This window comes from Jaculus jaculus, chromosome 10 (genome assembly GCF_020740685.1).
Source record: "Jaculus jaculus isolate mJacJac1 chromosome 10, mJacJac1.mat.Y.cur, whole genome shotgun sequence".
NCBI classification, from domain to species: domain Eukaryota; kingdom Metazoa; phylum Chordata; class Mammalia; order Rodentia; family Dipodidae; genus Jaculus; species Jaculus jaculus.
In genome coordinates this window covers 77,387,652-77,402,610 of record NC_059111.1, presented here as the reverse complement: position 1 = coordinate 77,402,610, position 14,959 = coordinate 77,387,652, and the positions used below count along the sequence as shown (strand labels likewise).

At 40.3% G+C, this 14,959-nt stretch overlaps 1 long non-coding RNA gene across 2 annotated transcripts; it reads left to right on the top strand.

The window, feature by feature from the left end:
* The first annotated feature begins 89 nt into the window (after positions 1–89).
* Positions 90–14,940, top strand: LOC123464031. Of its 2 annotated transcripts, none has more exons than XR_006639321.1 (3): positions 90–371; positions 12,359–12,492; positions 14,881–14,940. It is a non-coding gene; the product is annotated as an uncharacterized LOC123464031 (long non-coding RNA). The 2 variants fall into 2 exon arrangements; XR_006639322.1 differs by lacking the exon at positions 90–371 and adding an exon at positions 11,010–11,202.
* The last annotated feature ends 19 nt before the right edge of the window (positions 14,941–14,959 follow it).

The following is a 14,959-nucleotide window of genomic DNA, read 5'->3' as shown; positions in this document are numbered from 1 at the left end:
CCCCAGGCGCCCCCGAGCCCGCCCGCCGCCGCCGCCGCCGCCGCCTGAGGAGGAGGAGGAGGAGGAGGAGGACGCGGGCGCCGCGGGAAAGAAACCTTCCGAGGCCCGCCCGCTCGCCCGCCCAACTCTCCCGAGGTCCCCCCACAAGTGGCTTTCGTGGGGCCGGTCACGTGGCCCCCGCGCGTCCTGCTGCCATTTCTATTTATTATCCTAATATTTAGGAAGACAGGCCAAGCGGGCGCTGAAGGAAACTCCCGACGACGTAACGACTGCACGCCTTCGGAGCGCTCACGGCAGGCCGGGGCGCGGCGGCACACCGCGGGGAGGGGCGGCTCGCCACTGCTATCCCTGGGACGGACGGGGAAACTGAGGTACCGTGAAGCCCAGGTCTCCAGCGCAATCACGGGTGCCAGGGCTGCGGGGTTTTGAAACCCCTACACTCTCATTTATGCGTTTCTCTCTCGGGATTCTCCCAGAAAGATTAGAAACCCAGAGCAGCTAGAAGGTAGGAGGTGCTCTCCTGTCACTCAACTGTAGACTTGAAGATAAGTCATTTTATTTCTTTGGTTATTTCTTTGGTGATCTTCCTTTATTCTGTTCTGTTTGGTGGGTTTTTTGGGTTTTTTTTGTTTTGTTTTGTTTTGTTTTCCCATAAGCAACATGATCGGGGGATTTCTAAAGAAACCTTAACAACATGGTCCTCTGAACTTTCTTGTGATCACAATTCAAAAAACTCTCATTTGTTTTTAATATAAACAATTATCTGGGATAACTTTTTGCCTTATTCTGAACCTGCTGATGTAAACAACAAAAATAAGTTGTAAACTTTTTTCCCAGTTCTGAGTATTGTGCTTGTGTTCTAAAATGCTGTATCAAATGACATTTTCAAATCTGTTTCTGTCCATAAATGATTGGATTTTGTATGTATTCACTGTTAACCATGCCATCACAGGTCTTCCCTTCTACATACCAAGATACAGAGTTCACAGCATTCAGAAGAATATTTTGTTATAAATTTTGTTTTTCTTATGTTGGGGCTAAGAACGCAATACCCCAAAGTATAATGCTTTTAAAATTGAACTGAATACATTTTACATAATCGAAGGTCATGAGTTTATGGAGGCCCTAGGGCAGAATATGATGGTTTGAATCAGATGAACCCCATAAACTTATGTTTTGAATGTTTGTTCCCTAGCTGGTTCAGTTTGGGAGGTGGAGCCTTGCTGGAGAAGGTATATTGTTGGGGACAAGCTTAAAGGTGTTACAGTCAGCTCACTCACTTGCTGCTATTTTCCACCTGCTGTGGCAGAGGTGACGTCCAGCATCTGCTCATGCCATGCTTTCCCTGTCACTATGAAGCTTCCATTAGAGACTGTAAGCCAAAATAAACCCTTTCCTCCCATCAGCTGGTTTGGGTTAGGGTGTTTCATCCCAAGGAGGAGAAAGTTACTACAACAGATGCTTTGACTACATTGGTATGCTGTACTTTGAGCCAAGGGAATTGGACAGTCCCCAGAAGCAAGTTCATTCTGACTTCCTTCTTCTGCCTCCAGACCCTACACCTTCTAAAGCAAAGCCAGTTCCAGAAACCAAAATTCCTCTTCTCAAAGCTGAGTCATAGAAACTAGCTCCCCTCTCCTTCAAAGCAAGCCATAAAACTTAGAAAGGTCAATTTGTCCTTTCCTCCTCCTCCTTTGAAGCCTCTCCTCTTTGGGGGTGGGGTGAGGGTCCCCATAAGACCAGAGGAAGGAATGTTACAGAAAGGGCAATAATCTGAACACAGGTCTTGCTGGGTTCCCCCACATTCTCTTTCCATTACCTCTTACTCTTTGATCCTATCACATTTCTGCATGATTGTCCATTCTTCAGCAAAACTGAACCTAAAAACAGATAGTCTCCCCTGCTTTGAATCTTTTTTTTTTTTTTTTTTTTTTTTTTTGGTGAATCTTCATTTTTTGACAGCTCCTGTGTCATTTAAGGCTGGCTAAATATGTTTCCTAGTCTTTCCTCCTTGGCCTGTTTATCTACTCTTTTCTCCTTAGCCTTTTTATATTGCAGTGTAAATCATACCTTTCTGCTCCTACACACACTTGGAGTTTCCTCCAAAGTAAAAGAAGGTAATTTCATTTTACATTCAGGAGCTATTTATGGCATGCATAACAGAGCTGTTATATCTTCAGTAACTACAGCCTTATTCTCTACTGCTGAAGTACAGGCCAGGATAAAAGATATTGGCCCATGCATAATTTTTCAGTTATTTCTGGCAGCACATTTACCAAGTGATTTTTTTATATCTAATAAAGATGCCTAGAATCTCCATTAAATAGAACATGAGCATAGTTTATGTTATGATTAGGCAATGTACAGAATCTCTGAAATTCACAGAACTAGGAATATTGTCTTAAATAAGTGGGGGGAGGGGCTAGATATTCGCTGTCAGAGAACCTCAGTAAGGGACCTGTCTCCCAGAGGAGTCCTCTTCCTATTTTCTCCTTGGCCATGAGAACTTCCGGCTCCATGGTTTTGAGACTCCATCGCTACCTTTCTGGTTCTGCAAGGCCTTCTGTCTCCAACTGCAGTTGCAGAATGGGCTTCCTGAGGCCTTTGGAATTAGATTGAATCATATTGCCAGTTTCCCCCGTTATCCAACTTGCAGCCTGTTGTGGGACTTCTGATCCTGAATGAGCCAATTCCATTATATGCTGGTTGTGGTGGCACATGCTAGTAGGGAATTGCTAAAGAGGTGGAGATACGAAGATTGGGAGTTTGAGGCCAGTCTGGGCAACACTTGAGCTAGGCATGGTGGCTCATGCTTATAAGCTCAGTGCCTGGAAGGTTGAGGTATGAGGATCACCATGAGTTTGAGGCCAGCCTGGGCTACATAGGAAGTTCCTAATCATCCTGACCAGTTGGACCATATCCTTTAGTTACAGCCTGATTGTCACTCAAGTAGAACAAGGCAGTGGAGAATAAGAAACTCCATGTCTGCAGTTTTACCACCAACACCATCACATCCTGAGTGTCCACCTTGATGAAATCTAGATGGCACATAGAACCCTCATTTCTGCCCACCTTTCATAACAGGGCCCTTTGGCAAACATACTATTTGCTTTTACACTGTTGGACTTTGTACTGGTTTGAATTGACAACCCCCTTAAACTCGTGTTTTCAATGCTTGATTCCCAGCTGATAGCAATTATAGAGGTGGAGCCTTGCTGAAAGAGATGTGTTGGGGGCAAGTTTGGGGGTGTAATAGCCAGCTCCCCCTTGCCAGGAGTCAGCTCACTATCCAGCTGTGACAGACATAATGTCCAGCCTCTGCTCATGCCATCATTTCCCCTGCCATCATGGAACTTCCCCTCAAGACTGTAAGCCAAAATAAAACCTTTCTTGCCTTGAGCTTTGTGTGGTTGGGCTTTTTTTTGGTTTGTTTGTTTGCCAGCAACAAGAAGGTAATTACAACAGACCTATTCCATTTCTCCAGTCACCCTTCCTCTTCCTCCACAACTGCCTACTAAGATTTTTTTATTTTTGAAGATGTCCCTCATATAGCATCTCCTTTGTAACACCAGCTCCATTGGATGCCCCCTCCCATATGCATACACCAGTTCTTCCCTAAGAGATGCAGCATGAAGAAGTTTGTGGTGGGTCGCTAAAGCATAGGCTTAGAGCCATGCAGTGCTGAGTTCTATTCCTGGTCTTGCCATTCATGAACTGATCCTGGCAATTTCCTGAATTGCCCTGAGCTGACGATTCTTCATCTGTACAATGGATTCCCTCATACCTATGCCAGGAGACCTTTGTGAAGATTTAGTGAAATGTATACCAGAAGTGCTGAGCACATGTCTTTCCTTCTGTTAGTAAATTAGCACCTTTAATAGTAAGTAGATTTGTTGTTTATTGATGGTTTTAGACCTCTTACTTCCTAGTGCATAAAGTGCTGTTTGCCATATGGTACATGTTCAATAAATACCATCATATAAATCAATGAAAAAACCATTATTTCAGGACAAATTCCAAATATTTCATTTTACACAGTGTGTTCCCATTCCTAATAAATTTAACTCGGGTGAAATTTAAGATTTAACCTTCTCCATGTAGTAAGCATCTTTGAATGTTTGTTTCAGAAGGCATAATCATATTTGAAATACAGAACAGCAGTTAAATATCTGTTAACTTATGGGAATTATGTAATAAAAATATGTTTTTAAATTCCTCATAAAGTGATACATAACTGTACACACAGTCATGCATTGCATAAGGAGGGCAATAACAGACCTCCTCATGAATGACAGTGGTTTCACAGGATGTCATCTAGGGGCATTGTAGTCATCTTAGTTTGTAAAGTAACACTATGATATTTGCATAATGACAAAATTGTCTAATGGTGCATAATTACATTTAGCTAAGATATTTTCTTATCCTGATAAAATAGCAGAGCAGAATACAAAAATAATACTATTAACAAAGAACATCAAAAGTTCTTTAAATTGGGCTGGAGAGATGGCTTAGTGGTTAAGTGCTTGCCTGTGAAGCTTAAGGGCCCTGGTTCGAGGCTTGATTCCCCAGGACCCATGTTATCCAGATGCACAAGGGGGCACACATGTCTGGAATTCGTTTGCAGTGGCTGGAGGCCCTGGCATGCCTATTCTCTCTCTCTCTCTCCCTCCCTCCCTCCCTCCCTCCCTAACTCACTCACTCACTCCCTCCCTCCCTCTCTCTCTCTCTCTCTCTCTCTCTCTCTCTCTCTCTCTGCTTCTTTCTCGCTGTCACTCTCAAATAAATAAATAAATATAAATAAACCAAAAAAAGTTCTTTAAATAGACTTCTCTTTTGTTCCTTATTTTGTAAGTGCTGTATATATGTTACAGTACCTTATGTTACCAGTGTGGTGTGTATGTATATATGTTGCAGCCCCTTTTTGGTGTGTGTGCATGTGTGTTCATATATGTGCAGGTGCTCATGCATGTGTGTGCATACACGTGAAGGGCAAAAGGCAACACACATCCCCAGATCTACAATTATAGGCATGTGCCATATATGCTAGGATTATAGAGCATGTGCTGAGGATCTGAACTTGTCTTCATGTTTGTGTGACAAGCACTTTACCCACTGAGCCATTTCTCCAGCTACCATAGTTCTTAGCATTATATTTTGTTATAAACAATAATATAACATTATAACATTATTTTTGATATGCATGTGTGTAGTTTGTATGGTGCAAGTATGTGGATGCACATATTAGTGCAGGTAACTGCACATGTTCTATGCATGTGCATACAGGTGTCTTCCTCTATCACAGAGTCTCTCACTGAACCTGGAGCTCTCGTCTTTTGATCACATTTACTAACCATTGAGCCACCGTGATTCTCCTGCCTCTGCTGTACCCCCAGCACTGAAATTACAGGCTTGTGTGCCATGCTTGCTTTTCACATGAGTGCTAGGAATTGTACCGAGGTCCTCATTCTTGCACAACAAGCACTCTTACCCAGTGAGCCATCTACCCAACCCTTAAATGTTATATTTTTAATGATTTTCCAAATTCATCTAAGAATTAAACATGAGGAGTAACTGCTTCGATTTTCTTATGTTTGAAAAATCTTACCCAATATACTAGGTGGGTTTATGAGTTAATTGGTCAATATCCTATTTTCATGAGTAACAACTTATATAAGTGGCTATTCTTACTTAGTGACTTGCTGAGAATTCAACAAGTACAAATCCAAGCTAGTTGAGTCTTGAGAACCAGAAAAAGCAGTAAAACAGGTTTGGAAGGGAACTTACAATTTCTAACTTCTTCAAGCCAACATGCTCATTCATAGAATATTAAAGAGGTGAAATTTCAACTACCCATGCATAGTTGAAAGGATTTTTTCTGATAGCATAAGGACTGGGGAGAACTTTAGGTTACAATTCTGTGTATATAAAGAAGGATGCAGTTCCATAATGGGCATACATATATGTGTGTATGTGGAACCAATGATTCACAATGGCTCAGTTTAGACATTGTATGTTATACTATGATCATGTTTACCTTTTATTTCCCCTTTCTTTACGAGGATCTTAGATTCTATGCAAAGCCTTTCACAAGCAAGTTAATGCTGTGTAACAAGTCATATCATTCTGCTTTTTTTTTTTATACAAATAGTACTTTTTTGCAGTAGTGTTTCATTCTAGCCCAGGCTGACCTGAACTCACTGTAGCCTAGGCTAGCTTTGAACTCATAGTGATCTTCTTCCTCAACCTTTCATGTGCTGGGATTGAAGGCATGTACCATCATACCTGGCTCAGAATTATTTTAATAAGTTTTATTGATAAGCAGAATGATTCTGACAGCAAGAATGCAAAATAGAACATTCAGAGTCTTTTGAAGGTATCCAAATCCTATCTCCACCCTAGGAACCTACCAGTACCAGTGGAGGATGGTTCCTTGTTTTCAAAGAAACACTAAAACATAAAATTCCTTTGAAAAGAAATAGAGAAGTCAGCACAGCTTTCCCATACACCCCAAAATCATAATCAGGACAAGAGCAAGCTGAATAAAATGTAAATAAATAAATAAGTGGAGGGATCAGATGTGTTAAAAAAAAAGACAAAAAATTCTGCCAAGTCTCTTGCTTCTGAGGCTAACTACTCATGACAGGTAACAATATTGCTCACTTTCTTTACTTATTATTTTTGAAAAATATTTTTATCATTTGTAAGGAAGGAGAGAGAGTATGCAGTGCTTTCTAGCACTGTAAATGACCTCCAGATAGATGTGCCATTCTGTACATCTGGCTTTACATGGGTACTGGGGAATTGAACCTGGGTCATCAGGCCTTGCAAGCAAGCACTATTAACTACTAAGTCGTCTCTTCAGCCCTTATTTTATTATTATTTACTATAGCTCTTCATCTCTTCTCTCCTGCAAAGATCATCTTAAATGGATTACTCTTTCCATTATACTTTAAATAATATGGAAATGAGATACTGTACTTTAATTCTTGACATTCAAACCCAGAGTTTTTTTTTTCTTCTCTTCTTCCTCCTCTTCTTTTTTTTAAAAAAAATTTATTTGAGAGTGACATTGAGAGGGAAAGATGCAGAGAGAGAGAGAGAGAGAGAATGGGGACACCAGGGCCTCCAGCCACTGCAAATGAACTCCAGACTAATGTGCCCCCTTGTGCATCTGGCTAACGTGGGTCCTGGGGAATCAAGCCTTGAACCGGGGTCCTTCGGCTTCACAGGCAACCACTTAACCGTTAAGTCATCTCTCCAGCCCCTTCCTCCTTTATTTTCTTCTCTAGAACTTCTAATCTACATTTTAAAATCTTTTTTTTTTGGGGGGGGGGTTCGAGATAGTGTCTCACTTTAGCCCAGGCTGACCTGGAATTCACTAAGGAGTCTCAGGGTGGCCTCGAACTCACAGCAATCCTCCCACCTCTGCCTCCCAAGTGCTGGGATTAAAGGTGTGCGCCACCACACCCGGCTAAAATCTATTTTTTAAAAATAGTGGGTATATGAAATATGACCAGTGATCTCAATTTTATTTGTTGAAAAGTATGTATTTTAAGTCCATAACTGGCTTGGATTTTAGAGCCAGAGTCACATCTAGTGATCTCATTACCCAAATCACATGATTTCCAATATTCTCAACTAGTAATAGCCATCACATAAAATAACTCTGAAACAAATACAAAAATAATATGCTATATTTTCACTTCTAGGCCTAGACTTATTTCATGGTTTTGTTTTCATATTTCAAGTTCATACATATGCACCTCCAAAAGATTTGGATACACAATTAAATAGTATTTTGCACTGAAAAATATCACAAAGCAGGTTAGAATGATGTCAGTTTGCAGAATTAAGAAAATCTAGTAGCTGTGATGTGTTTTCATTGAAAGAGCATTTCTTCTTAAATTTCTGAAAATCAATTCTACTCCTTAAACGAAGGTTTAAAAACGTAACTTACACTTGTGGGTTATATTTAATTTTGTTCTCATTTCTAACATGATAGCCTGTATTTACGCAAACAAATTAAAGTCAAAATTTCACAATCATTAGAAACCTATTCAAAAGAGAAAAAAAAAGGAGCTAAAAACTAGATTACTTTTATCTTCAAGTACATTTCAGGGTAATATTAGAGAACATGACTGCCCTCTGTAGCATAAATGGGCTGTGTTTCTAGTCTTTACCCTAGCCTCTCTCCTCCACTTTATATTAGAAAATTTGTCCCAGGCTTTTATTATTTTATGCTGTATTTCACTACCATTGCACAGATGCTAAATTTAGTACCTTGGGCATATTTACTTATAATGGTTATCTGTGTCCTTGCTAATACTAACAGTTACTGAATGTGGATTATCATTGAGGCTACGGCTTCCCTGGAGCTTCTCCCCTCCCCTCGAAACTCTTTATAATACTATTTTTATAGTACAGTTTTGACCCTGGGAACTTACAAGCAAAGACGTCTACATACACAATCAAGCCAGTTTGAATTAACTTTTCAAGTATGAATAACAGGATATACTATAGCAGATGACTTGCTATAGCCTTCCTCTCATTATCTGTCCTTTTGAACTTCTATTGTTTTTTTTTTTTGATATATGTGTGTAGTATGTGATGTGTACACATGCATGAGCACATGTGCAGATGTCTACACATATGTGGAGGCCAGCGGAGGTCACTATGTGTCCTCCTTGATCTTCTTTCCACCTTATTTCCATGGGACAGAGGCTCTCGTTGAATCTGGAACTCATGTCTTAACTGGCCAATCAGTGAGTCCCAGTAATTTTTCTGTCTCTGCCTCCTTCAGTGCTAACATTACAGGCATGCACAACCATGCCCAGGTTTTTATGTGGTGCTAGAGATTCAACTCAGATCTTCATGCTTGTACAGCAAAAGCTCTTACCCACTGAGCTATCTCCCTAGCCCCTGCACTTCTATTTCATATACTCATTGCATAATACACTTTTGTTCCAGAAAGAAAAAAAAGACACTTGCAACTTGAAATTTTCCTCAGTCTCTGTGGAGTACTGGTATTACAAGTGTGTGCCACGCATCTACCAAGTTAAGGTTCTTCACTGGCCCATGTTCCTTTGATAGTTCCCTTTGTGGTCTTAGCACAGGGATTGTATGCTAAATTGAACTGAAATGACCATTGTGAGTTGGGAGGTAGGAAGAGGTAGTGTTGTTGCTTGAATTCTGGCCCCATATAATTTTCATGTAAGAAAGGACCAATTCATGTACACAAAAGAGGAAAATATTCCAGTTCAAGGGAGAAGCATTGAACACAGCCATTAGCTAATTTCCTACCCCTGACAGTACTCTATCAGGTGAGATGAACCACCCAGTGTCTTCTGTTAAGTTAGGACCAACAGTGGCCGATTTTATCACGGTGGGTTGCATAACCAACTAATCCTGGTTTGCTGGGACTTTCCAAATTGTAAAATTGAAAGTCCCCTACCTGGGATTCCCCAGTCACAGTTGGAATAAATGACTTCTGAATTTCTTTCAAGTCCTAAGAATAAAAATTCAGAGCCAAGACTGGGCCAAACTAGTAAGTATGAGGAATCATATTTTCTGAACCTCCTGGTGGGTTTTCTTTCCTCCTCCACTGCCTTGAGACTTTCTTTCCCTGGCCTACTTTCAAAATCTGCTGTCTTAGTTATCTATTTATGCATAAATAATTTATATCAGCTCAAAAAAGTTATTCATCAAAATGCTATTCCCTTTGATACCAGATGTCAAAGCCATAAAATAATGCTTTTGAAATTGTTCCAGGCACCAACTGTATCTTAGGAGTCAGGGAACACATACCATATTTTAATAAGATGAAAAATTTAAATCATACAAGGTAAGACATATCTATATCTATATATCTTCATCTAATCACAAAATAGAGTATCTACAAGAAAACAGACAAGATTGAAAAATCTATACCTTGCTATTTATTTTATTACTAATTTAATACTTATCCATTTCTTTATAAGTTTATTTAAAGACTCTAGACAGAAAACATTCTCAGATGTTGCTTAATGAGGGGGATACATTCTAAGAAAAGTGTGTTTAGGCAATTCCATTATTGTACACACATGGAGCATACTTATACAAACTGATTTGGCCTACTGTCATTAAATGATAGAACCTTCTGGAACCACCACTTTAGATATATTCTGAGGTGGGCTGAAGTGTCATCATATGGTACATGAGTGCAATAGCACTAAATAAAGATTTAATTAAAAAGTCAATTAATTAAAAGATAGTATGGTCTACATAGCAAGTTTTCATCCAGTTACATAGTGAGACCCTGTTTCAAAAAAGTTATGAGAAAGCAACTTGAAACTCAATTTTGAGGAAACTATTCTCCTTCAATCTTGTCCCCAGTTACTTCAATCCCAAGAAATTATAGAAAGAAAAATGAAAGAAGGTTCAGAATAAACCAAATATCAAAATTTACGACCTCCGTGTGGAAGTTGACTAAAAATTCAATGCTATTAAATAATCATTATTTGAAATGTCTAATATGTGGTAGAGATATTACTTATTTTTAAGAGATGGTTTTCATCACTGATGTTTTAGGTCAGATATTTTTATATGCAATGACCCTATAATTGCATATCTAGGACACTATTCTAAGACAATTAAAAATGTGAACAGTGGGCTGGAGAGATGGCTTCACGGTTAAGCGTTTTCCTGTGAAGCCTAAGGACCCCGGTTCAAGGCTTGATTCCCCAGGACCCACATTAACAAAAATGTGAACAGATATGTACACAGAGTTGTTGAGTAGGACCATTGATAATAGGAAAACAAGCATATGCATTTGGGAGATGTTGCAGTCAGGTTCACATTGTTGGCAGAAAACACCTGATGAAGGCTTGTGGGGGAAAATAGATTTAATTTGGCTTACAGACTGGAGAGGAAGCTTCATGATGGCAGGGGAAAATGATGGCATGAGCAGAGGGTGGACATCACCTCCTGGCCAACATCAGATAGGCAATAGCAACAGGAGAGTATGCCAAACATTGTCAAGGGGAAGCTGGCTATAACTCCTATAACCCTGCCCCCAACAATATATCACCTCTAGGAGGATCCAGTTCTCAAGTTGCTACCAGCTGAGGACCTGGCACTCAGAACACATAAGTTTATGGGGGAAACCTGAATCAAACCACTACAACGGAGCTCTATGCCTTTCAAAGGGGACAATAGAATATAACGGTTTGTATAACAGACTATTTTGTACCTATTTTTAAATTACACTTACAGGGAAGTTTTATAGGCATGAAAATTCTTATGACCTAATATAGAACAAAAGCAGTGCATTCTTTCTAGATAGATAAGTTATATATGAATCAATAGTATGATATCAACTAAGATCCATATATATATAGTGTTCACACATGTAGATAATTTTGTGAGAAAGCACCCAGGAATTATTCTGGATATATCATAACATACTAAGAAGTATCTATTACTTTTCTCATTGTCGTGACCAAGTGCCTGATAAGACAACTTAAGGAAGGAGAGACTCATGGCTGGAGGGTACACTCCATCATGGTGGGGAAGGGATAGCAGCAGAAGGGGCCCTTAGCTGTGGTGGCAGGAGCATGAGTTTGCCTGCTAACATCTGGAGGATCAGGAAGCAGAAATCATCAGGAAACTGTGCCAGACTCTAAATCTCAAGATTCCCCCCCCGGCTCCCCTCACCCAGTTATCTACTTCCTCCAACTAGGTCTTACTTCCTCAAGGTTCCACAACCACCATTAGTGGGCAGAAAGAATTGCTTTAATGAGCACCAAATAAAAATATACTGTACACTCCTAGGTCTATGTTTAAAATGCAAAAATAGCTAGGCATGGTGGCATATGCCTTTAATCCCAGCACTGAGATGAGGTAGGAGGATCGCTTGAGTTCAAGGCCAAGCTGAGACTAGGTAGTGAATTTCAGGTCAGCCAGGGTTAGAGTGAGACCCTACTTCAAAAAAAAAAAAAAATAGCTTAATGTTACCTTGTGGATGAATGAGATTTATAAGAGGATAACATGGGCTAATTGGTACGCATTATGGCTGAAAAAGATGGCTGTTTCACTCTTCATTCATTACAATGGCTTCTAGTTTTAAAGTTATAAAACAGGAAAAGAAACATGTAGGCATTTTTTTTTATTTCTCATGGATTTATATGATTAAATCATAGCAAACAATGCCAACGGCTTAAAAAACAAAGTGCTCCAATGAGCACCTACCTTGCTTGGGTCATGTGCTCCCTCCTTTGAGACTGAAAAGCCCCAGGAGTCTTGCAGTTCTGCACATTGTATCTCACAGTGGTATATTCTTGGATAAGTTTGATTGGTCTTTGTGCATGTGTTTGTTTTACAGCACTTGCAAGAACTTCTGAATTGCATGTTCACTTACATAAGGACAAAGGAAACCCTCACGTAAATGCACTTGGGAATTCAGGATTGCTTGGCTTGTGCCCCATATTACATAAGTCATGGAGCAGCATCCACACGGTACCCTTTTATGTTCAACGGGAGATGTTCACAAAGACTGCAGGGTGAAGGGGCCTCTGGGGCCCTGCAATCTTGTGTTCCTACAGCTTGCACCAGTTGACTGCCTCTTGTCCCATAGTTCAGGACTGCATTCACATGTCATTCATTCTACAATGAAGTATGGAGGGCCTCCTAAGGCAACACCTTTTTGAGAACTGGGGATTCAGGTTCACATGCCTTTCATTATTTTCATCTGATTATTTAGAAAAGTTAAATAGTAGTTTAATCAAACCAAGTTTCATTCCATTTTCTCACACCACAAGGTGTTCAGAGTCTAGAGTTGCAGTCAAGGCCCAGGTACTTCTCCTGTGCACACGATGCTTTGAAATATGGACATGTTGTGGAATGTATACTTCTTAAATGAGCAATAAAAATATTCCTGGTTTGAACGCATTTCTGCAAACATTTTCTATAAAGGGTCAAATAGTATTTTAGACTTTGCAGGTCAAAAAACAAAATAAAATGTATTAATATATGAAGTATCAAAACAGTGCTAAGATTGTAGCTCAGTTCACAGAGTACTTGCTTAGCACACAGGGAGCCCGGGGTTCAATTCTCAGCACTGCATAAACCAGGAGAGGTGGTGCATGCCTTTAATCTCAGAACTAGGGAGGTAAAGGCAGGAGGATTAGAAGTTCAAGGTCATCCTCAATTACATAGGGAGTTTGAGGCTAGCCTCAGCTATATAAGAGCCTGTTTCAAAACAAATAGGAGAGAGAGGAGGAAAGTAAATTGCCATAAATACTTTTTACTGAGGCAGAAGTAGGAGGATAGCCATGAGTTTGAGGCCACCCTGAGATTACATAGTAAATTCCAGGTCAGCCTGGGCTACAGTGAACCCCTATTTCAAAAAACCAAAATAATAATAATAATTGAATACAATAGAGGTCCATCAGTGGGGTAAATGGAGTCATTTTTGAGGGAAGGTGAATGCCATTCCCTTGTTTGGGGTTAAAGTTAGTCTCTTTAATCATCATGTCAGAGAAATACAGCCATGTTTGTCCACACAGCTTTTCTGTGGGTCTGGGAGACAAGTGATCTTCACTGCTGAGAACTCACTAGAGTGTATGGACCACATCTCTCTTTTTGCCATTGATTTGCTTGTCTTCATAATGTTGGGAACACCAATGGTGAAACAGGTTAGGCACATGGACTTGGAGTTAGGATTCCTTGTGTGCTGGAAATATGGCTCAGTGGGTAAAGGGGCTGCCTAGCATATGCAGCCCTGAGGTCAACTCTGCATAAATCAGGGATGGTGACAAACTCCTGTAATCCCAGCATTGAGGAGGTACAGGGAGAAAGATCCAGTTCGGTTCCATTCTTATGCCTAAAGAGTAAAGAGACTTAGCAAGAGATGTTTATAACTTGTAAGCAGAGAATAAAGATGATAAAATTTCCTCTGTGGCCAGATAGAACATGGATTGGAGGGAAATAAGAGTAGATGGTACATTCCATTAGATTATTCCCATCTAGGATGATGGCCTAAGAATTGAGAGAAGTAGACTTATTTAACATGGATTTTAGAAGTATCATGACAGAACTTACTGGCAATTGGATGTGGTTAATGAGAGACCGGGAGGGAATGAGGGAAACAAACACCAATTGCTCTGGCCAGTTTAGCCAGTTTACTTGGTTCCAGTGTACACCTTGGAGACTGTGGAAACTGGCCTTCTAGGAATGCCCCGCTGCATTTTGACTCCTTGCTTTTTAGCTTGAGTGTCATCCCTTTACTGAGGCTTTGTCCTATTGTGTTTTCTTATACTCTTATCACAACATGACTTTTTTTTCTTTCTTGTTTAGTAACTGCCTCTCATCTAGTGAACATATACTTTCACTTTATAAGCCACTGCTGCCTTCCCAAGCATTTGGAACCAGGAGGAATTTAAACTTGTTAAGTACATGAATTATGATGAAAATTTAGCAGTGGAGGTCTGTGAATTTTCCCCCCATAAAATATTTGAAAGTTAGGCTGGAGAGATGGGCAAGCAGTTAAGGAGTTTTCTTGCGAAGCCTAACCCCCGGGGTTTGATTCCCCAGTACCCACGTAAAGCCAAATGCATAAGGTGGCACATGCATTTGAGTTCATTTGTAGCAGCTGGAGGCCCTGGCACTGGCACACCTGTTCTCTCTCCCCTCCTCCTCGGCTTGCAAATAAAAAAAATTAGTAAAACAAAAATTTTGAAAAGCTGACAGTCATTCAAGTGATGAACAGTGGATATGAGGCCCATGAAAGCCCTAGCATTTTAAATGTATTAATATTAGGGGTGGATGTTGTGAGAAAAAGGTACTGAGGGGGACAGTACAGATGATGTGCAGGCATTAATGTATTTTTCTCTTTTTCCATGGTAGGATCTCACTCCAGCCTAGGCTCACCTGGAAGTCACTCTTCTCCCAAGCTGGCCTCAAACTCACAGTGACCTTCCCACCT